General features: G+C 43.7%; 1 protein-coding gene across 2 annotated transcripts in view; it reads left to right on the plus strand.

The window, feature by feature from the left end:
- Positions 1-10930: 10930 nt before the first annotated feature.
- lrrc8aa (leucine rich repeat containing 8 VRAC subunit Aa) overlaps positions 10931-22032 on the plus strand; it is a 25321-nt gene continuing 14219 nt past the window's right edge. Inside the window, exon 1 of one of the 2 annotated variants that reach the window (XM_023984496.2) lies at positions 10931-11047. The gene's annotated coding sequence lies outside the window, so the exon portion shown is untranslated. Of the gene's footprint in view, positions 11048-11427; positions 11517-22032 lie in introns of those variants that run through there. The other variant, XM_023984497.2, reaches the window with a different exon arrangement.

Here is a 22032-nt window from a genome sequence, read left to right on the forward strand (position 1 = left end):
AGTGGTAACTGTCACGTTCCTGACCTTATTTCCTTTGTTTAGTCTTTGTTTAGTTGGTCAGACGTGAGCTGGATGGGATTCTATGTTTTGTGTTTCTATGTTGGGTTTGTTGTTGGCCTAATATGGTTCTCAATCAGAGGCAGGTGTTTGTCATTGTCTCTGATTGGGAACCATATTAAGGTAGCCTGTTTTCACTGTTGGTTTGTGGGTGATTGTTCCTGTTCGTGCGTTCATGTGTTTTATGTTCTCTAGTTCAGGACTGTAGCTGTTGGTTTTCGCTTGTTTATTGTTTTGTCGTATTGAAGAAGTATTCTAATAAATATGGATACATACCACCTGCGCTTTGGTCCTCCTCTCCTTCTACCGACGGAAGCCGTTACAGAATCACCCATCAAACCCGGACCAAGCAGCGTGGTAACGGCAGCAGCGACAGCAGCCAGCAGCAGCAGCAGCGGCCCATTACACAGGACTCCTGGACATGGAGGAAATTCTGAACGTAAGGGACCCTGGGCTAAAACTGGAGAATATCGCCGCTCTCGTGAAGAGCTGGAGGCAGCTAAAGCCGAGAGCAGTGGTATGAGAGGCAGCACGAAAGCGAGGCTGGAAGCCTGAGAGTCAGCCCCAAAAATGTATTGGGGGGGGCTAAAGGAGAGTGTGGCGAAGGCAGGTAGGAGACCTGCGCCAACTTCCCGTGCTTACCGTGGAGAGCGAGAGTACGGGCAGACACCGTGTTATGCGGAAAAGCGCACGGTGTCTCCTGTACGTGTGTCTTAGCCCGGTGCGGTACATCCCAGCTCCACGTATCGGCCGGGATATAGAGTGGGCATCGAGCCAGGTGCCATGAAGCCGGCTCAACGCATCTGGTCTCCAGTGCGTCTCCTCGGGCCGGTGTACATGGCACCAGCCTTACGCATGGTGTCCCCGGTTCGCCAGCACAGCCCAGTGCGGGCTATTCCACCTCGCCGCACTTCCACCTCTGCCCGTCTGCCCAGCGCCGCCTGCGCTGCCGGTCTGCCCAGCGCCGCCTGCGCTGCTGTCTGCCCAGCGCCGTCTGAGCTGCCCGTTCTGCCCAGCGCCGTCTGAAGCTGCCCGTTCGCCCAGTGCAATCTGAGCTGCCCGTCTGTCCTGAGCCTTCGCCCATCTGTCCTGAGCCTTCAAAGCCGCCCGTCTGTCCTGAGCCTTCAGAGCCGTCCATCAGTCAGGAGCCGCCCGCCAGTCAGGAGCCGTCTGAGCCGCCCGCCAGTCAGGAGACGACTGAGCCGCCCGCCAGTCAGGAGCCGCCCGCCAGTCAGGAGCCGCCTGAGCCGCCCGCAGTCAGGAGCCGCCAGCCGCCCGCCAGTCAGAGCCGCCTGAGCCGCCCGCCAGTCAGGAGCCGCCTGAGCCGCCCGCAGTCAGGAGCGCGCCTGAGCCGCCCGCCAGTCAGGAGCCGCCGAGCCGCCTGAGCGCGCCGCCAGTCAGGAGCCGCCTGAGCCGCCCGCCAGTCAGGAGCCGCTGAGCCGCCCGCCAGTCAGGAGCCGCCTGAGCCGCCGCCGTCAGAGGCCCGCCCCCATGAGCTGCCTCAGCCATGAGCTGCCCCAAGTCATGAGCGCCCCTAAGTCATGAGCTGCCCCTCAGTACGGAGCTGCCCCTCAGTCCGGAGCTGCCCCTCATCCGAGCTGCCCCTCAGTCCGGAGCTACCATCAGTCCAGTGGGGTTAATTTGGAGGGTCGCCGTTAAGAGGAGGCCACGGAAGCGAGGATTAACTATAGTGGGGTGGGGGGCCACGTCCAGCGCCAGAGCCGCCACCGTGGACAGATGCCCACCCAGACCCTCCCCTATAGGTTCAGGTTTTGCGGCCGGAGTCCGCACCTTGGGGAGGGGGGGGGGTACTGTCACGTTCCTGACCTTATTTCCTTTGTTTAGTCTTTGTTTAGTTGGTCAGGACGTGAGCTGGATGGGTATTCTATGTTTTGTGTTTCTATGTTGGGTTTGTTGTTTGGCCTAATATGGTTCTCAATCAGAGGCAGGTGTTTGTCATTGTCTCTGATTGGGAACCATATTAAGGTAGCCTGTTTTCACTGTTGGTTTGTGGGTGATTGTTCCTGTTCGTGCGTTCATGTGTTTTATGTTCTCTAGTTCAGGACTGTAGCTTTGTTGGTTTTCGCTTGTTTATTGTTTTGTTCGTATTGAAGAAGTATTCTAATAAATATGGATACATACCACACTGCGCTTTGGTCCTCCTCTCCTTCTACCGACGGAAGCCGCTACATAAACAAATCAAAATACATTTTATATTTTACATTATTCAAAGTAGCCACCCTTTGCCTTGATGACAGCTTTGCACACTCTTGGCATTCTCTCAACTAGCTTCACCTGGAATGTTTTTCCAACAGTCTTGAAGGAGGTCCCACATATGCTGAGCACTTGTTGGCTGATTTTCCTTCACTTTGCGGTCCAACTCATCCCAAACCATCTCAATTGGGTTGAGGTCGGGGGATTGTGGAGGCCAAGTCATCTGATGCAGCACAGGTAGTCACCTGGAATGCATTTCAATTAACAGGTGTGCCTTGTTAAAAGTTAAGTTGTGGAATTTCTTTCCTTAATGCATTTGAGACAATTAGTTGTGTTTTGACAAGGTAGGGTTGGTATACAAAAGATAGCCCTATTTGGTAAAAGACCAAGTCCATATTATGGTAAGAACAGCTCAAATAAGCAAAGAGAAACGACAGTCCATCATTACTTTAAGACATGGTCAGTCAATCCGGAAAATGTCAAGAACTTTGAACGTTTCTTCAAGGGCAGTCGCAAAAACCATCCATCGCTATGATGAAACTGGCTCTCATGAGGACCGCCACAGGAAAGAAAGACCCAGAGTTACCTCTGCTGCAGGAGATAAGCTCATTAGAGTTACCAGCCTCAGAAATTGCAGCCCAAATAAATGCTTTACGGAGTTCAAGTAACAGACACATCTTAACATCCACTGTTCAGGGGAGATTGCGTGAATCAGTCCTTCATGGTTGAATTGCTGCAAAGAAAACACTACTAAAGGACACCAATGAGAAAAAGAGACTTGATTGGGTCTATAAATATGAGCAATGGACATTAGACCGGTGGAAATCTGTCCTTTGGTCTGATGAGTCCAAATTTTAGATTTTTGGTTCCAACCCCTGTGTCTTTGTGAGACGCAGAGCAGGTGAACGGATGATCTCTGCATGTGTGGTTCCCATTGTGAAGCATGAAGGAGGAGGTGTGATGGTGTGCGAGTGCTCTGCTGGTGACACTGTCAGTGATTTATTGGGACACCCAATCACGGCCGGATGTGATACAACCTGGATTCGAACAAGGAACTGTAGTGACGCCTCTTGCACTGAGATGCAGTGCCTTAGACCACTGCGTCCATGTGTGTGTGTTAACTTTTTAACTGTACTCGAACGCTTGAAAGGCCGCAAAAAATGTTAATATCGGTTATCGGTATCGCTTTCTTTGTCAAGGAAAATATTGGATATCGGTATCGGCCAAAAATGTCATATCAGTGCATCCGATATATCCCAACCAGAAGCCATGGATTACAGGCAACATCTGCATCAAGCTAAAGGCTAGAGCTGCCGCTTTCAAGGAGCGGGACACTATTCTGGACACTTACAGTATAAGAAATAAGTGACCATCAAACAGGCAAAGCGTCAATACAGGAATAAGATTGAATCCTAAAGGGAAACCCAGCCGCCAGTTTCTCAGTGATGCAAGCCTACCAGATGAGCTAAATGCCTTTTATGCTCGCTTCGAGGCAAGCAACACTGAAGCATGCATGAGAGCACCAGCTGTTCCAGACGACTGTGTGATAACGCTCTTGGTAGCCGATGTGAGCAAGACCTTTAAAACAGGTCAACATTCACAAAGTCGCAGGCCGTGACAGATTACCAGGATGTGTACTCAAAGCATGTGTGGACCAACTGGCAAGTGTCTTCTGACATTTTCAACCTCTCCCTGACCGAGTCTGTAATACCTACAGTACATGTTTCAAGCAGACCACCATAGTCCCTGTGCCCAAGGAAGCGAAGGTAGCCTGCCTAAATTATTACCGCGCCGTAGCACTCACGTCGGTAGCCATGAAGTGTTTTGAAACGCTGGTCATGGCTCACATCAACAACCTCATCCTGGATACCCTAGACCCACTCCAATTCGCATACCCCAACAGATCCACAGATGACGCAATCGCACTCTATACTGTCCTTTCCCACCTGGACAAAAAGAAAACCTATGTGTGAATGCTGTTCATTAACTACAGCTCAGCGTTATTAAACACCATAATGCCCACAAAGCTCATCACTAAGCTAAGGACCCTGGGACTTAACACCTTCCTCTGCAACTGGATTCTGGACTTCCTAACGGGCCGCCCCCAGGTGGTAAGGGTAGGCAACACCACATCTGCCACGCTGATCCTCAACACTGGGGCCCCTCAGGGGTGCGTGCTTCACTGTTGGCGTTGAGACTGGTGTTTGCGGGTACTATTTAATGAAGCTGCCAGTTGAGGACTTGTGAGGCGCCTGTTTCTCAAACTAGACACTCTAATGTACTTGTCCTCTTGCTCAGTTGTGCATCGGGGCCTCCCACTCCTCTTTCTATTCTGGTTAGAGACAGTTTGCGTTGTTCTGTGAAGGGAGTAGTACACAGCGTTGTACGAGATCTTCAGTTTCTTGGCAATTTCTCGCATGGAATAGCCTTCATTTCTCAGAACAGACTGACGAGTTTCAGAACAAAGGGCTTTGTTCCTGGCCATTTTGAGCCTGTAATGAACCCACAAATGCTGACGCTCCAGATACTCAACTAGTCTAAAGAAGGCCAGTTTTATTGCTTCTTTGAAACAGAACAGTTTTCAGCTGTGCTAACATAATTGCAAAAGGGTTTTCTAGTGATCAATTAGCCTTTTAAAATGATAAACTTGGATTAGCTAACACAACGTACCATTGGAACACAGGAGTGATGGTTGCTGATAATGGGCCTCTGTACGCCTACTTAGATATTCCATTAAAAATCAGCCGTTTCAAGCTACAATAATCATTTACAACATTAACAATGTCTACACTTGTCTACACCCTGACCTTAGTTATCTATGTTTTCTGTATTATTTTGGTCAGGTCAGAGTGTGACGAAGGTGGGTATGCTTGTTTTGTATTGTCTAGGGGTTTTGTATGTCTAGGTGTGTTTGTAAGTCTAGGCATATGTAGGTCTATGGTGGCCTGAATTGGTTCCCAATCAGAGGCAGCTGTTTATCGTTGTCTCTGATTGGGGATCATATTTAGATTGCCATTTTCCCTTGGGTATTTGTGGGTTCTTGTCTATGTGTAGTTGCCTGTCAGCACTCGTTTTATATAGATTCACGGTCGTTTTGTTTATTTGTTCAGTGTTCTTTCTTCATTAAAGAAGAATGTATGCATATCACGCTGCGCCTTGGTCTAATTACGACGAACGTGACAACACTGTATTTCTGATCAATTTTCTGTTATTTTAATGGACAAAATGTGCTTTTCTTTCAAGTACATTTCTAAGTGACCCCAAACTTTTGAACTGTAGTGTATATAATATATCAACACAATACCATTTTAAAAGTTAACACCCAATTGCCTTGTGTGAAAAAATTATTGCCCGCTTTCACTCAATAACCTTTAGGTGCAATGACTGCAACCAAATGCTTCCTGTAGTTGTTGATCAGTCTGTCACATTGCTGTGGAGTACTTTTGTCCCACTTTTGCATGCCGAACTGCTTTAACTCAGCGACATTTGTGGGTTTTCAATCATCTGCTTGTTTCAAATCCTGCCACAACATCTCATTTGGGATTAGGTCTGGACTTTTTGTGGGTTTTTAAGCATGAACTGCTCGTTTCAAGTCCTGCCACAACATCTGTTGTTCATCTGTTGTTCTATGCACAGATGATTCAAAAGTATAACTTTTTGGACGACTTGGGTACGCCTATTGGGAAACCCTGGTGTAGAGTGACACACATCGTCTGATTTTATTTTAGCTGCTGGTGATGGGCAGGATGTATGTAAATTAATTTGATCAAGTTATGAGCCTAATAATTCCTTCTTGATAAATAGAACAACAAAAACATCTCTGTAATACTAGCATCCAAGAAATGTTATGAAGTTGGACATTCATAGACAGCAAATTCAAATTCACTGAATTCATTGATATTTTCCACTGTGGAATTCATAGACATTTTCCACTGGGAAATTCATAGACAGAGCTATGCAAAGATTCACAGACTGACAATAAATAGATCCACAATTGATTAAAATTGATTAAATTCTTGGGTCATGATACAACACTGAACAAAAATACAGGGGCGCAACTTTCACTGGGGACGGGGGGACATGACCCCTCCCACCCCAACATTCTGAAATTGCATTTTTGCCCCCCTCAGTTATATCATAATACAAAATGCAGCCTCTGTGTGCTTTCGGACCATGTGGACGCATCAGAGCTGTCGGTTAGGCTGTTTTCCGGTTTCAGCAGGCTGGATTTAGGACCGCACGGACACCACAGAGCGTGCGGACAGGCTGTGTTAAGGGAAAGCTTCTGAAAGGCTGGCGTATAGGACCAGCATGGGAGAGATGATCAGAGGCAGCTGCTGTCTGTGTCACTCATTTTCTCAGAGTTGTAAGCAGAGCAGAGCAGAAACTGGCAACTCTTTAGTTGACTGATCTAGCTGGCAAGGTAACTGTTGTTTGAAAGAAAAAACAATTTTAAAGTATTTATTCCTAGTGCTGAGCTCATGTTACGTTCGCTAATGTTTCATCCCCTCTCGACTGAATTGAATTAACTACTAGTAGCTAGCTAGTAGCTACCATGACAAGTTCAGCTCTAGCTATCCTCTATCTGTCAGGTAGCAGTATCTAACAGCTGTAGTGTGTATGGTTGTCACGCCCTGACCTTAGTTATCTATGTTTTCTTTCTTATTTTGGTTAGGTCAGGGTGTGACAAGAGTGGGTATGCTTGTTTGTATTGTCTAGGGTTTTTTGTATGTCTAGGGGTTTTGGTAAATCTAGGTATATGTAAGTCTATGGTGACCTGAATTGGTTCCCAATCAGAGGCAGCTGTTTATCGTTGTCTCTGATTGGGGATCATATTTAGGTTGCCATTTCCCCTATTGGTTTTGTGGGTTCTTGATCTATGTTTAGTTGCCTACTGCTACGTGACACTATCCATATTAGTGTCACGTTTTGTTCAGTGTTCGTTCTTTTAATAAAGAAGAATGTACACTTACCACACTGCGCCTTGGTCTCCTCCTTAAGACGGCCGTGACAATGGTATTGTTTTGTATCCTTTGTTTGTCCCATTTCAACAGAAGTAAATTTGATAATGTACCATTAGCTACAGCTAGCCAAAAGTTGAATAATGTTAGCTAGCTAGCGCACTAACTTTAGCTATTAGTTTTGTCTCAATTACCCTAGACTTGAATCAAACATTGAAACCACGGCCAAACCATTGAAAACCGATAATTTTTTATTAGTCAGTATAGCTGCGTAATGTTATTGATCTGTCCTTTTCCCTAGCTAATTCCCTACTTTTCACAGTGACATGGTATATACAGCTCTGCATGCTTCACTGTCATGGTGCACAGTCAGTACACAACACTACTCTGATCATGCCAGATGGATCAGGTGGTGACAGGAGTCTCTGCAGGGTCAGACAGCCAGGGAAGACCAGTCTATGGAGCTCAGGTGAATTTTGTAGTATTGTATAACAATCAGTGAATGGATACAAAGTTCCATCTTGAGTTGATGGGTATACCTACAGTAGCTACAGTACAGCAGTTTAAAGATACAGTCTGGGATCTGGGAATAATGGTCATTTCAATTATTGTACTATTTCTATTCTTGGATAATATAATGTATAAATGTACACCAAGGTAATTCTTTGTCATGGCTCCTCTGAGCAGGATCAGATGAGGGGTCTCATCAGGCTCAGGCAGCCAGGGAAGAACAGTCTGACGGCACAGAGGTGAACATTTCCTGATACAGCACTTTATTCTCTCTGTGCAGTAAACACTGGACAAGCAAGAAGCTTCATTGATTGAAACTATGTTAAGGCAGTCTGACAAACCTCTAAAGTTGATTTCCAAAATGGAAATCAACTTGAGGTTGAAGGCTTTTCTCGATGGTACAAAACATGCAAAACAAAATTGAGGAAGACCTGGGAGATGTTATTGATGAAGAATGGATACAGATATGTTAGAATGCCCAGTCATTCAGGAAGCTCATCTGAGTGCTTGTCGTCCTGACCAGGGACTTGAACTGACTGCAGTTCGGCGTCGTAACCGACTTCAGTGGACAAATGCTCACCTTTGATGACCACTGGCATGCTGGAGAATGGCCACTGGCATCCAGGTTTCAACTGTCCCGGGCAAATGGCAGACAGTATGTATGGCATCATGTGGGAGAGTGGTTTGCTGATGTCAACGTTGTGAACAGAGTTCCCCATGGTGGTAGGGGGGTTATGGTATGGGCATGCATAAGCTAAAGATAAACACAATTGCATTTTATCTATGGCAATTTGAATGAGCAGAGTTACCGTGATGATCCTGAGGCCCATTGTCATGCCATTCATTTACTGCCATCACATGTTTTCAGATTGCAATAAATAGCTGTTGTCGTCACCCCCCTCATCCATCAGCATGTACTTCGTGCCCCCTCTCGGAATAATGTGCATGACGCCCCTGGCAACAGCATGGAGGATAAATGTGCTTGTATTTGATTGTTTTATTAAAAAGTATGGATTTCAGCTAACAAAGAAAGGCATGCAACAACAGAGGAGAAAAATAGGTAGGTCCATGGTAAGGTTTAAACATTTACATTTTTTAAGTATTGACTGCACAGAGGTTCACTCCAAACACTCTAGTCTCCACTCATTCAGATACGTGGTTATTTAGAAATCAGATAATAAGCACATTAGCTTGCTCAGCCTGATTGTCATGAATAATTGGCATCATAACTTCAATCAACGCATTATTACTACAGCTTTTCAGGGAGCATGTGAATGGGCGCGTTCGAGCGGATAACTTTTGTCAAGTCGGTGACAATCGTTACATGCTGACCAGACCGGACACGTCACTTGCGCGAGCGTTGCAAAATAAATTTAGAAAACAATGTTATTCAATTATTGCACCCACACTGCTCGCGCGCGCCAACGAGCGTCTGCGTTGCCAAGGGCAAAAATAGAACTCCTTTCTATTTCTGACGCAGATCGCACTGCAAGTCCTGCCTCTCCCATCTCCTCATTGGTTTATAGAAGCAGGTACCCACGTGCTATCTCCTCATTGGTTATACCCACGTGGGTGATTGAAAGACGAAATGTTTTGCCGGTCGTCGTGGTAATACTATGAAAGTTTTATTTTGTCCCCCTACACCAAACGCGATCACGACACGCAGGTTAAAATATCAAAACAAACTCTGAACCAATGACATTCATTATACCCACGTGGGTGATAGAAAGACCAACTGTTTTTCCGGTAGTCGTGGTAATACAATGAAAGTTTAGATGCGATCACCATATAATTTGAAAGACGAAATGTGGTCGAAAAGCATTAAACATGTATGGCAATTTAGCTAGTTAGCTTGCACTTGCTAGCTAATTTGTCCTATCTAGCTAGCTTGCTGTTGCTAGCTAATTTGTCCTGGGATATAAACATTGAGTTGTTATTTTACCTGAAATGCACAAGGTCTTCGACTCCGACAATTAATCCACACATAAAACGGCCAACCAAATCGTTTCTAGTCATCTATCCTCCTTCCAGGCTTTTTTCATCTTTGAACTTATATGGTGATTGGCATCTACACTTTTACCACGGCAACAGGCAAAACATTTCGTCTTTCAATCACCCACGTGTGTATAACCAATGAGGAGATGGCACGTGGGTACCTGCTTCTATAAACCAATGAGGAGATGGGAGAGGCAGGACTTAAAGCACGATCTGCGTCAGAAATAGAAAGGAGTTCTATTTTAGCCCTTGGCAACGCAGACGCTCGTTGGCGCGCACAATAATTGAATAACATGGATTTCTACATTTATTTTGCGACACTCGCGCACGCGACGTGTCCGGTCTGGTCAGCATGTAACACCTTGCCCAAACCGGCTGTGCGCGTGCGCTATCGTGTATACATTTATTTTGCCCCCCCCACACCAAACGCAATCACGACACGCAGGTTAAAATATCAAAACAAACTCTGAACCAATGACATTAATTTGGGGACAGGTCGAAAAGCATTAAACATGTATGGTAATTTAGCTAGTTAGCTTGCAATTGCTAGCTAACATTAATTTGTCCTATTTAGCTAGCTTGCTGTTGCTAGCTAATTTGTCCTGGGATATAAACATTGAGTTGTTATTTTACCTGAAATGCACAAGGATCTCTACTCCGACAATTAATCCACACATAAAACGGCCAACCGAATCGTTTCTAGTCATCTCTCCTCCTTCCAGGCTTTTTCATCATTTAAATTATATGGTGATCGCATCTAAACTTTCATTGTATTACCACGACTACCGGAAAAACAGTTGGTCTTTCTATCACCCACGTGGGTATAACCAATGAGGAGATGGCACGTGGGTACCTGCTTCTATAAACCAATGAGGAGATGGCAGGTGGGTACCTGCTTCTATAAACCAATGAGGAGATGGGAGAGGCAGGACTTGCAGCGCGATCTGCGTCAGAAATAGGAACAACATCTATTTTAGCCCTTGGTGTCGCAGACGCTCATTGGCGCGCGCAAGCAGTGTGGGTGCAATAATTGAATAGCATGGATTTCTAATTTTATTTTGCGACGCTCGCGCACGCGACGTGTCCGGTCTGGTCAGCATGTAAGACTTACCACCCAAACGAGCCCAGTGGAAACCCTCTGGTACCATGTTATTATGATCCAACTTCCTGGGTGGAGACAGCTGCCTCTCCCGAGTATTTTATGTTGCTGCGAATGGTGTGTGAACGTAAATATGTCCATTCTGTGAAACATTAAGAAATGTATCACTTATGTGCGGAAGAGGCGAAAGACAGTTATTGTAACAAATTAGGTGAGTACAAACTTTAAAATGCTACATTACGACAGTCCATATCGCAGCATGTTCATAGAGAAATGTCGACTCTTGTGTATATACATCGTTTCTGCCGCCCTAGGCGAGACAAAAAAATGTGCCACCCTCCCCCGCAAAACCAGAATAGTGTGGCCCGCAATGGAATTTTATGAATACACATCAATGTAGTAGGCCTATCGTTTAAGTCGGCAGCTTCATTGGCTTTATTAGTCCTGATTTCCGTTACTAATAATTTTGGCTCTGAATATCAACTACCCAACTTTATCAGGATTTATCCTGAGAATCCATGAAATCAATGTCTTTACACAGCGAGACATGCAGAAGTCTTTTTTTTCTCTCGCTATGATGCAGTTCCTCAAAAATTGATAAATAGGTCTACATACCTGAAATCACTGATTAACATGACAATTTAGCACACGGGGCGAATTTTCTGGACAGCTTAGCCGTTGTGAGTATCCTGATTTTATTTTTTTCATTCCAGATATTGTCAATTTTACTTTGATTTGTCCTGTTTTTTTAGGATAATATTGTTTGGTAACATGTCATATTCACAACTAAGCACATTGTTATTGATTGGGCGCCATTTAGGTTAGGCTATTTGCTCGGATTAACGTGCATGATGTAAAACGTGTATCTCATGATATTGTGATTAAATGTAATTCTCCAGCCAGTAGGCTACAGAAAACGACACACTTTCTACCGTAGGCTAGTAGGGGTTTTCCAACTTTTGGGGGCCGGGGACCCCTTTTGTGATGGCAAATTCATAAACATAATCAGCACAACTCGAGTGAGAAAAAAATAGCATACAGGGAAGGGAGTGCATGGCCGGAAGAACCAAGTCTCTCGGACCCTGGGAAGAACATTTTTAAAGGCCAGCTTCTAGGCATTGGAGAGAAAATGTTACAAATGTCCTGCAATTCTACACATTTTGCCATGAAGCAGAGAGAATTTTGCAGTTTTAAAGCTTAAAGTAACTGTCCAGTGTTCCATGAAATATGACCTATATTTAGTTATAATATGAGTGAAATAGTTTTCCGCACAAAAAAATGCAATTAAGTATGATTAAAAAATGATATTTTCTGTTTTGGAATGGTGTGGGTGTACCCCAACAACAGAATGGTGTGAGCATATATCAGTCATTCAAAATATTCATGCAGGTAGACTGCTGATTGGCCAGCATCATCCTCAATTAGGAAATGGAAAGCATTTTTGAAAAAGTCTGTTTGAGAGAAGTTAGAGATGTAAAAATAATAATAATTATCCAATTTATGATTTGACCATTAAGTATAGGATGAGCCAATAACATTATTTGGGTATGAGTTAACAGAATATGAACTTTTAAGTGAGATTTTCACTGGACAGTTACCTTAAATTATAGTGCATTATCTATTAAAAAAAGAACTAATAATAATTGTGGAAATACAGAAAGTATTGCGTTAAAATGTATATCTGGGGGAGTACTGTGGATTCCAATATCCCTGTGAGCCTCACAGGCCTGTGTTTCCCATGGTTAAGAACATAAATTGTAGATTAATAATATTGTATTACTAAACTTATTCCATGGATCCCTTGGCCTAAATTTGTTTAATCTGTTAGTAACATTCATTTACAAATTATAGTTTTTTTTATATTTTGAGATCTGTCCGCAGACCCCCTGCAGTACCTTGTCCTCAGACCCCACTTTGAGAACCCCTGGGCTATTGGCTATATGATTTATGTTTGATAATTTTTTTTGAACATTGGTGGAGCACAGCAGTGGTGCTTCTCTCCAACAGCATCCTGGAGAGGCATGCAGGCATGGACAATATTTGACAAAGTTGGTACTGCTTATCATGGGCCGGCATCAGCGTTCACCGAAATAGCCCATATATGCCACTGGGTGAGAAACTAGCTAGTATTCTGTGAATATTCTAAAATCTGCATAAAACAAATGAGCATTTTCCTACCAGAGGTTAGCCCTGCTGCTATTATTCCTTACGTCGTTTGTCATTTGCTGCACAGCCAGTAATACACTTGTGTAACCTGGCGACAGGTTCATACATAAAACATCCTCCATTCAGGCTGCAAAGGCGTCGGTTTCTTTCCTTAACTCGATTTAATGGCCCTTCGGTGGGAAAAAAATCTGAAAAATATGTGTACTGTCTTTATTAAAACAAAATATTCCACCACCATGCTAGGGTGGCTAATGGTACTTCCTGATGTTGCCCTAGGTTGAGGATAACAAGATAGTTACATGCAGAAGTGTTCAAAAATTAACAAATTCATTGGACCAGCGCCGGACTTAAAAACGAAGTGAATGTTAGCAGTACAGAAAGTTCACTATCAAAGTGGAAAATAAACACAATCATAGTGAATTTCAGCGAACTACTCAACAAACTCGTACCATACCTGTTTTAGTCATTCTATTCATTTAAAAAAAAATCAAAATGATCTACAGCCACTTTATTACTTGCTTTTCTGACCGCCGGTCACTTTTTAAATGCTAATCCTGTAGAATCTTTAACGCCACTGGTCTTATGAATGTTTATTTTCTTTATGCTCTGTATAGAATTGTCACATTGTCTTAACTTGTGTGTATTTTTCCTCCCCCTTTTTTCCCCCCAATTAACTGTTTACGATCTTGTCTCATCCCTGCAACTCCCCAATGGGCACGGGAGAGGCGGAGGTTGAGTCATGTGTCTTCCGACACATGACCCGCCAAACCACGCTCCTTAAAACACCCGCCTGCTTAACCTGGAAGCCAGCCGCACCAATGTGTCGGAGGAATCACCATTCAACTGGCGACTGGAGTCAGCCTGCAGGCACCCGGCCCATCTCAAGGAGTCGCTAGGGCGCGATGAGCCAAGTAAAGTCCCCCCGGCCAAACCCTCCCATAACCCGGACGACACTGGACCAATTGTGCGCCGCCCTATGGGACTCCCGGTCATGGCCGGTAATGACACAGCCTGTGATCAAACCCCAGGCTATAGTGACGCCGCAACACTGTGATGCAGTGCCTTAGACTGCTGCGCCACCCGGGAGGCCAACTTGTATTTTTTCAACCTAGATGTCACCCACTGTGTTCAGCCAGGGGTAAACTTCCGCAGTGTGCAACATCCAGAAGTTGTCTGAAAATGGTGGTGGATTTTTTTCCCACTACGGGTTAGTAAATCGAGTTAAGGACAGGTCTGCATTTTTTGTTTGACCTTTCTGCCGATTTGTAATTTACATAGACTTTCTAGGGCAGACCAGGGCTTTTGGCACTGCTAGGTTGCTATGCAGTAACCCACCAGCAGAGCTCATGACTTGGCTCTCCAGACCAGACACCGGGGGCCAGCTTTTTGAATGCGTCCACAATAAATGGAAACCTGGTTGGTCCATTGAATTTACCCCAGATTTTCATGCAAATATGATTAAATCTGCTTTAAAACATATGCAGATTTCCACATCAGAGGTGTTTCCACCAGACTGACTTTGTTACGGCTGTGCGTGATGACGTAGTGCACATAACACTGTTGCGCTTAAGTTTTCATGTACTGAATATAAAACATGAGATGAATGTGTTTCCATTTAATTTTCCACTCTGATGATAGTTTTCTCAGACAAACTGTTGCGATAAATGGCAAACTTGCCCAATCTGGTTTTCGCGCATACTCTTTAGACAACAGTTTGCTGATTAAGTGGACATTGGACAGATTATATGTTGAGATGGATAAGTGGCAGCTAATCACCGATCATCTTGTCCCTAGCATACAAGTTTAAGACCCTTGATAGTTATTGGAAAGGAGCATCAAGCTCATGACTGTGCACTTTCACCACCCTGTTGCCTAAACTGTGCATGCTTTTCCAAGTTACAGCAAGTAACCCAGGCAGCCGCAAATGGAACGAGGCGGAGTTGCTGTGGGGGGCATGTTTTCTTTGGTTGAGGTGCATTCACATTCCACCATGCTCAAAAGAACGTATCCTGGGCGGTGATATGTCAGCACGTACATGTCAGCTAGCTAAGCTTGCCACTCTTGCTAGCTAGTTAGCTGGCTAACATGATTTAACAAAAAGGGTTTTACAGAGTCACATTGACTAAAATCATTGTTTTCTAATCTATTTTTGGGTTAATCATTTCTGTTGCCTGTAAATACTTTTTATGCATGTTGGATCACTTTGTATCAAAGTGCTGTGAAAATTGTGTCCTGTGATTTATCCCCTGTACTCCCATTTTTACACAAGGGCCCTTCTGTTAGTTTGCTTTCAGCTTGCTGCAGCCCAGAGGATCAGATTACCTTGATCAATCCACCAGGGGAATAACTTTAGTTAAGATTCTACAGTACCTGCCTTAACTTGAATACTAACCCAATTCCATGTCAGGCAACTGTCAGGGAAACTTTGAACTGCAGTTGCAGTTCTATCAGACATTCTTGGAGTTTAATTAAGTAGGTGTGCCAGGGGACCAGACAGATGGGGAAGACGGAGAGGAGGGATATTGGGTGTACTGTTGTTGGGCAGATCTCCATATGTTTTATACTGTCTGAACCTGAACAGACTGGACACATCTAGGTTACTCTGACCCACACGGGGAAACAGAAATTATTTATCAAGCTGCTATATAATGATCTGAGTGACGTACCCTGTGAAGCTACTGTAGGTGAACTGAAAGGCTGTGTGACGGGGTGTTTGAGTCACCCAGGCTCGCACACAGTATCAGTAATTTATTCGCTCTGACGCAAACGTAGAAGTCTATGACTGGAAATATGAGAACTAAAACGTCTCTTTCTAGGCAACTTGATTCTGTGAATTAAAAACAATAAGAGTAGAGGGAAACACAGGCTAGTTTTTGTTCGGTCTCAGTGTTTTAACTAGACTTACTTCTGACAAACTGGGAGTTGCTGCATGAGAGGGCAGTGATCCAAAGAGAGAGAGAGGCAGACTTAAGATGGCTACATGGCTCAGGCTCCTGCCTGGCATACTGATTTGGACTGGATGAGCCTCTGTTAACGTCCATCAACCATGGGGAGGGGGAGGGGGCAGATGGAGAGTGGGAGAGACAGAGTTTATAACTTCTTCAGTTAATGTCTACACCACCCACTCCACCACATCTGACCACATACAAAGAGGAAACAGGAAATGTCTTACTGCGAGGGTTATCTAATCAGCAGTATCACGGGCTCTGCTGAGGGTGGGCACTCTAAGCTTCAGTATATTCTCAGTTATGGGATGTTTTCATTAAGTAGCGTGTCTGGGTTAAACAGCAGTGTTTCCCCTATATGCATTTATGCCACTGCTAAATCGTGGCAGCCACAGATTTTTTTGTGTATAGGTTTTTAAACAGTACCAGTCAAAAGTTTGGACACCTACTCATTCAAGGGTTTTTATAATATTTGTACTATTTTCTACAATGTAGAATAATAGTGAAGACATCCAAACTATGAAATAACACATGGAATCACATAGTAACCAAAAAAGTGTTAAACAATGTCAAATATAAAATTTTGAATTTTTTGAATTCTTCAAAGTAGCCACCCTTTGCCTTGATGACAGCTTTGCACACTCTTGGCATTCTCTCAGCCAGCTTCATGAGGTAGTCACCTGGAATGTATTTCAATTAACAGGTGTGCCTTGTTAAAAGTTAATTTGTAGAATTTATTTCCTTAATGTGTTTGAGCCAATCAGTTGTGTTGTGACAAGGTAGGGGGGTATACAGAAGATAAGACCATGTCCATATTATGGCAAGAACAGCTCAAATTAACAGAAGCAACAGTCCATCATTACTTTAATACATGGTCAGTCAATCCGGAAAATTAAGAACTTTGAAAGTTTCTTCAAGTGTAGTCGCAAAAACCATACATCGCTATGATGAAACTGGCTCTCATAAGAACTGCCACAGGAAAGGAAGACCTAGAGTTACTTCTGCTGCAGAGGATAAGTTCGTTAGAGCTACCAGCCTCAGAAATTGCAGTCCAAATAAATGCTTCAGTGTTCAAGTAACAGACACATCTCAACATCAACTGTTCAGAGGAGACTGCATGAATCAGTCCTTCATGGTTGAATTGCTGCAAAGAAACCACTACTAAAGGACACAAATAATAATAAGACTTGCTTGGGTCAAGAAACACGAGCAACAGACATTAGACCGGTGGAAATCTGTCCTTTGCTCTGAGTCCAAATGTGAGATTTTTGGTTCCAACCTCTGTGTCTTTGTGAGATGCAGAGTAGGTGAACGGATGATCTCTGCATGTGTGGTTCCCACCGTGAAGCAGGGAGGAGGTGTGGGGTTGCTTTGCTGGTGACACTGTCTGATTTTTATTTAGTGTTCAAGGCACGCTAAACCAGCATGGCTACCACAGCATTCCAATGAGTGCTCAGCACTTGACCATTCCTCATGAAGCTGGTTGAGAGAATGCCAAGAGTGTGCAAATGGTGGCTACTTTGAAGAGTCTCAAATATAAAATATATTTTGATTTAACCCTTTTCTCCTTTTTTTTAATGAGTAGGTGTGTCCAAACTTGACTGGTACTGTACATCTTGTTGAGTGTGGTCTTAGTGCTAGCATCGGGTTGTGGTGGTAAATAGATGTCGACCGATTAATCGGCATAGCCGATTTAATTATGGCCGATTTCAAGTTTTCATAACAATCGGTAATCTGCATTTTTGGACGCCGATTATGGCCGATTACATTGCATTCCACGAGAACTGCGTGGCAGGCTGACCACCTGCTACGCGAGTGGAGCAAGGAGCCAAGTTAAGTTGCTAACTAGCATTAAACTTATCTTGTAAAAAAACTCAATCTTCACAATCACTAGTTAACTACACATGGTTGATGATATTACTAGGTTAACTAGCGTGTCCTGTGTTGCATATAATCAATGCGGTGCCTGTTAATTTATCATCGAATCACAGCCTACTTCGCCGAACGGGGGATGATTTAACAAAAGCACATTTGCGAAAAAGCACAATCGTTGCACGAATGTACCTAACCATAAACATCAATGCCCTTCTTAAAATCAATACACAGAAGTATCTTTTTTTAAACCTGCATATTTAGTTAAAATAAATTCATGTTAGCAGGCAATATTAACTAGGGAAATTGTGTCACTTCTCTTGCGTTCATTGCACGCAGAGTCAGGGTATATGCAACAGTTTGGGCCGCTTGGCTCATTGCGAACTAATTTACCAGAATTGTACATAATTATGACATAACATTGAAGGTTGTGCAATGTACCAGCAATATTTAGACTTAGGGTTGCCACCCGTTCGATAAAATACGTAACGGTTACTTATTTCACTGAAAGAATAAACATATTTTTTTTTCGAAATGATAGTTTCTGGTTTTGACCATATTAATGACCAAAGGCTCGTGTTTCTGTGTTTATTATAATTAAGTCTATTATTTGATAGAGCAGTCTGACTGAGCGGTGGTAGGCAGCAGCAGGCTCGTAAGCGTTCATTCAAACTTTACTGCGTTTGCCAGCAGCTCTTAGCAATGCTTGAATCACAACGCTGTTTATGACTTAGAGCCTATCAACTCCTGAGATTAGGCTGGCAATATTGAAGTGCCTATTAGAACATCCAATAGTCAGTTATATGAAATTCAAATGGTATAGTGAGAAATAGTCAACGCGTCATAATTCCTATAATAACTACAACCTAAAACTTCTTAACTGGTAATATTGAACCACCAGCTTTCAAATGTTCTGAGCAAGAAACTTTAACGTTGGCTTTTTAACATGGCACATATTGCACTTTTACTTTCTTCTCCAACACTGTTTTTGCATTATTTAAACCAAATTGAACATGTTTCATTATTTATTTGAGACTAAATACATAAATAAAATCTATTATATTAAGTTAAAATAAAAGTGTTCGTTGTTCATTCAGTATTGTTGTAATTGTCATTATTACAAATATATATTTGTAATAACCGATTTATGATTTTTTTTTAACGCCGTTACCGATTTATTGGAGGACCCAAAAAAAACAATATCGATTTAATCGGCCGATCGATTAATCAGTATCGGCTTTTTTTGGTCCTCCAATAAATCGGTATCAGTGTTGAAAAATCATAATCGGTCGACCTCCTAAACAGCTTCTAAAAAATATAGATAAATAGTGTGGTTGTTACGTCCGTCGTTAAATGAATGAGACCAAAGCGCAGCGTGGAAAGTGTTCATGATATTTAATACTGAAACACCAACAAAACAACAAAATATAAACGAACGTAAAGTTCTGCAAGGCTAGACAGCAACTGTGCAAAAACAAGATCGCACAAACTAGGGTGGAAAACAGGCTGCCTAAGTATGATTCCCAATCAGAGACAACGATAGACAGCTGCCTCTGATTGGGAACCATCCCCGGCCAACAAAGAAATAGAAAACTAGAATGGCCACCCAAATCACACCCTGACCTAACCAAATAGAGAAATAAAAAGGCTCTCTAAGGTCAGGGCATGACAGTGGTCTACAGCTAATAATGAGATACTCTACCTCAGGCGAGCAAAACCTTGAGACTTCCTTAATATTTGATTTCGTGCACCAGCTGTTGTTAACAAAGACACAGACCGCTGGCACTTGTCTTATCGGATGCAGCTGTTTTATCTTGCCGATGCACAGAAAACCTAGCCAGCTGTATGTTATTCATGTCGTCGTTCAGCAACGACTCTGTGAAACATAAGATATTACAATTTTTAATGTCCCTTTGGTAGGATAATCTTGATCGGCGCTCATCCAGTTTATTAGCCAATGATTGCACGTTGGCTAATAGTACGGAAGGTAGAGACGGGTTACCCACTCGCAGTCGGATTCTTACAAGGCACCCTGACTTACGCCCCCTATATATCCTTCTCTTCATGCGAATGACGGGGATTTTGACCTTGTCAAGTGTGTAAATCCTTCATGTCCGACTCGTTAAAGGAAAGAATCTTTGTCCAGTATGAGGAGACTAGTCGTTGTTCTGATATCCAGAAGCATTATGTACAAAACAAGTTACAAAGAATGTGAAGAAACACACAATAGCACAATTGGTTAGGAGCCCGTAAAACAGCATCCATCTCCTCCGGCACCATTAGATGGCATAAGAACAAGGCTAAGAATTATTCCCAATTTTCTTTGTCACTGTTCAGGTTTGCTGAGTGCAAACTTGAACATTGTGAAATTTCTGTGCCACTTTTGGCGCACGTTTACTGTGAACACTGAGACTATATCCGCTTTAAGTTAGTTTTAAGTGGTCAAGTAAGCTACTGTGGCTATTTGATCATAATGTAGGCCTGCCAGCGTGGCCTACCATCAAAATGATGGAGAACTCCTGAGTGGCGCAGTGGTCTAAGGCCCAAGGGGCTGTGCCACTAGAGATCCTGGTTCGAGTTCAGGCTCTGTCGCAGCTGGCCATGACTGGGAGATTGGCCCAGCGTCGTTCGGGGAGGGTTTGGTCGGCAGGGTTGTTCTTGTCCCATCACGCACTAGCGACTCCTGTGGTGGGCCGGGCGCAATACACGCTGACACGGTCGCCAGGTGCACAGTGTTTCCTCCCGACACATTGGTGCGGCTGGCTTCCGGGTTAAGCAGGCATTGTGTCAAGAAGCAGTGCGGCTTGGTTGGGTTGTGTTTCGGAGGACGCACGGCTCTCGACCTTTGCCTCTCCTGAGTCCGTACGGGAGTGGCAGTGATGGGACAAGACTGTAACTACCAATTGGATACCACGAAATTGAGGAGAAAAAAAAAACTATGGAGAAAATGCATCCCATTTTAACATTGAAATAGCTGTTGTATGGTTCAGCCTACAGTAGCGGCCAATGTGTGGTTCAATGTAGGCCTACACTCCATGAGTCTTAACTAAAAAAACATGCAGGGCTTGACATTAACCTGTCTATCCACTTGTCCATCAGACAAGGAAGTGACTGAAATTGTTGTTTGATGCAAGAAACCACTTCACAAAATAAAATGCCTCATTATTTCCATATCAAAAGCACGACCACTCATGCTGTAAAAACAGTCTAGTTCAAAGTGAATGGCACATCCATATGGCAATGGTCTATTTGCATACACAGTGCATTCAGAAAGTATTCAGACCCCTTGACTTTTTCCACTTTCTTTAACGTTACAACCTTATTCTAAAATTGATTCAATAGTTTTTTTTCTCAATCTACACACAATACCCCATAATGACAAAGCAAAATGTATTGCAAATATATTAAAACTAAGACATTATTTTCATAAGTATTCAGACCTTTTGCTATGAGACTTGAAATTGAGCTCAGGTTCATCCTGTTTCCATTGATCATCCTTGATGTTTCTAAAACTTGATTTGAGTCCACCTGTGGTAAATTCAATTGATTGGACATGATTTAGACAGGTGTGTGCCTTTCCATCAGGTTCCACAGTTGACAGTGGATGTCAGAGCAAAAACCAACCTATGAGGTCGAAGGAATTGTCCGTAGAGCTCCGACACAGGATTGTGTCGAGGCACAGATCTGGGGAAGGGTACCAAAACATTTCTGCAGCATTGAATGTCCCCAAGAACACAGTGGCCTCTTCAATTGAAGAAGTTTGGAACCACCAAGGCCAAACTGAGCAATCGGGGGAGAAGGGCCTTGGTCAGGGAGGTGACCAAGAAACCGATGGTCACTCTGACAGAGCTCCAGAGTTCCTCTGTGGAGATGGTTGTCCTTCTGGAAAGTTCTCCAATCTCTGCAGCACACCACCAATCAGGCATTTTATGGCAGAGTGGCCAGACGTAAGCCACTTCTCAGCGATAGGGACTGGGAGACTCAGGATCGAGGGAAAGATGAATGAAACAAAGTACAGAGATCCTTGAAAACCTGCCCCAGGGCGCTGAGGACCTCAGACTGGGGCTAAGGTTCACCTTCCAACAGGACAATGACCCTAAGCACACAGCCAAGACAATGCAGGAGTGCCTTTGGGGCAGGAGTGCCTTTGGGGCAGGAGTGCCTTTGGGGCAGGAGTGCCTTTGGGGCAGGAGTGCCTTTGGGGCAGGAGTGC

This window comes from Salvelinus sp. IW2-2015, linkage group LG4q.1:29, assembly GCF_002910315.2.
Source record: "Salvelinus sp. IW2-2015 linkage group LG4q.1:29, ASM291031v2, whole genome shotgun sequence".
In the NCBI taxonomy this organism is placed as follows: Eukaryota; Metazoa; Chordata; class Actinopteri; order Salmoniformes; family Salmonidae; genus Salvelinus; species Salvelinus sp. IW2-2015.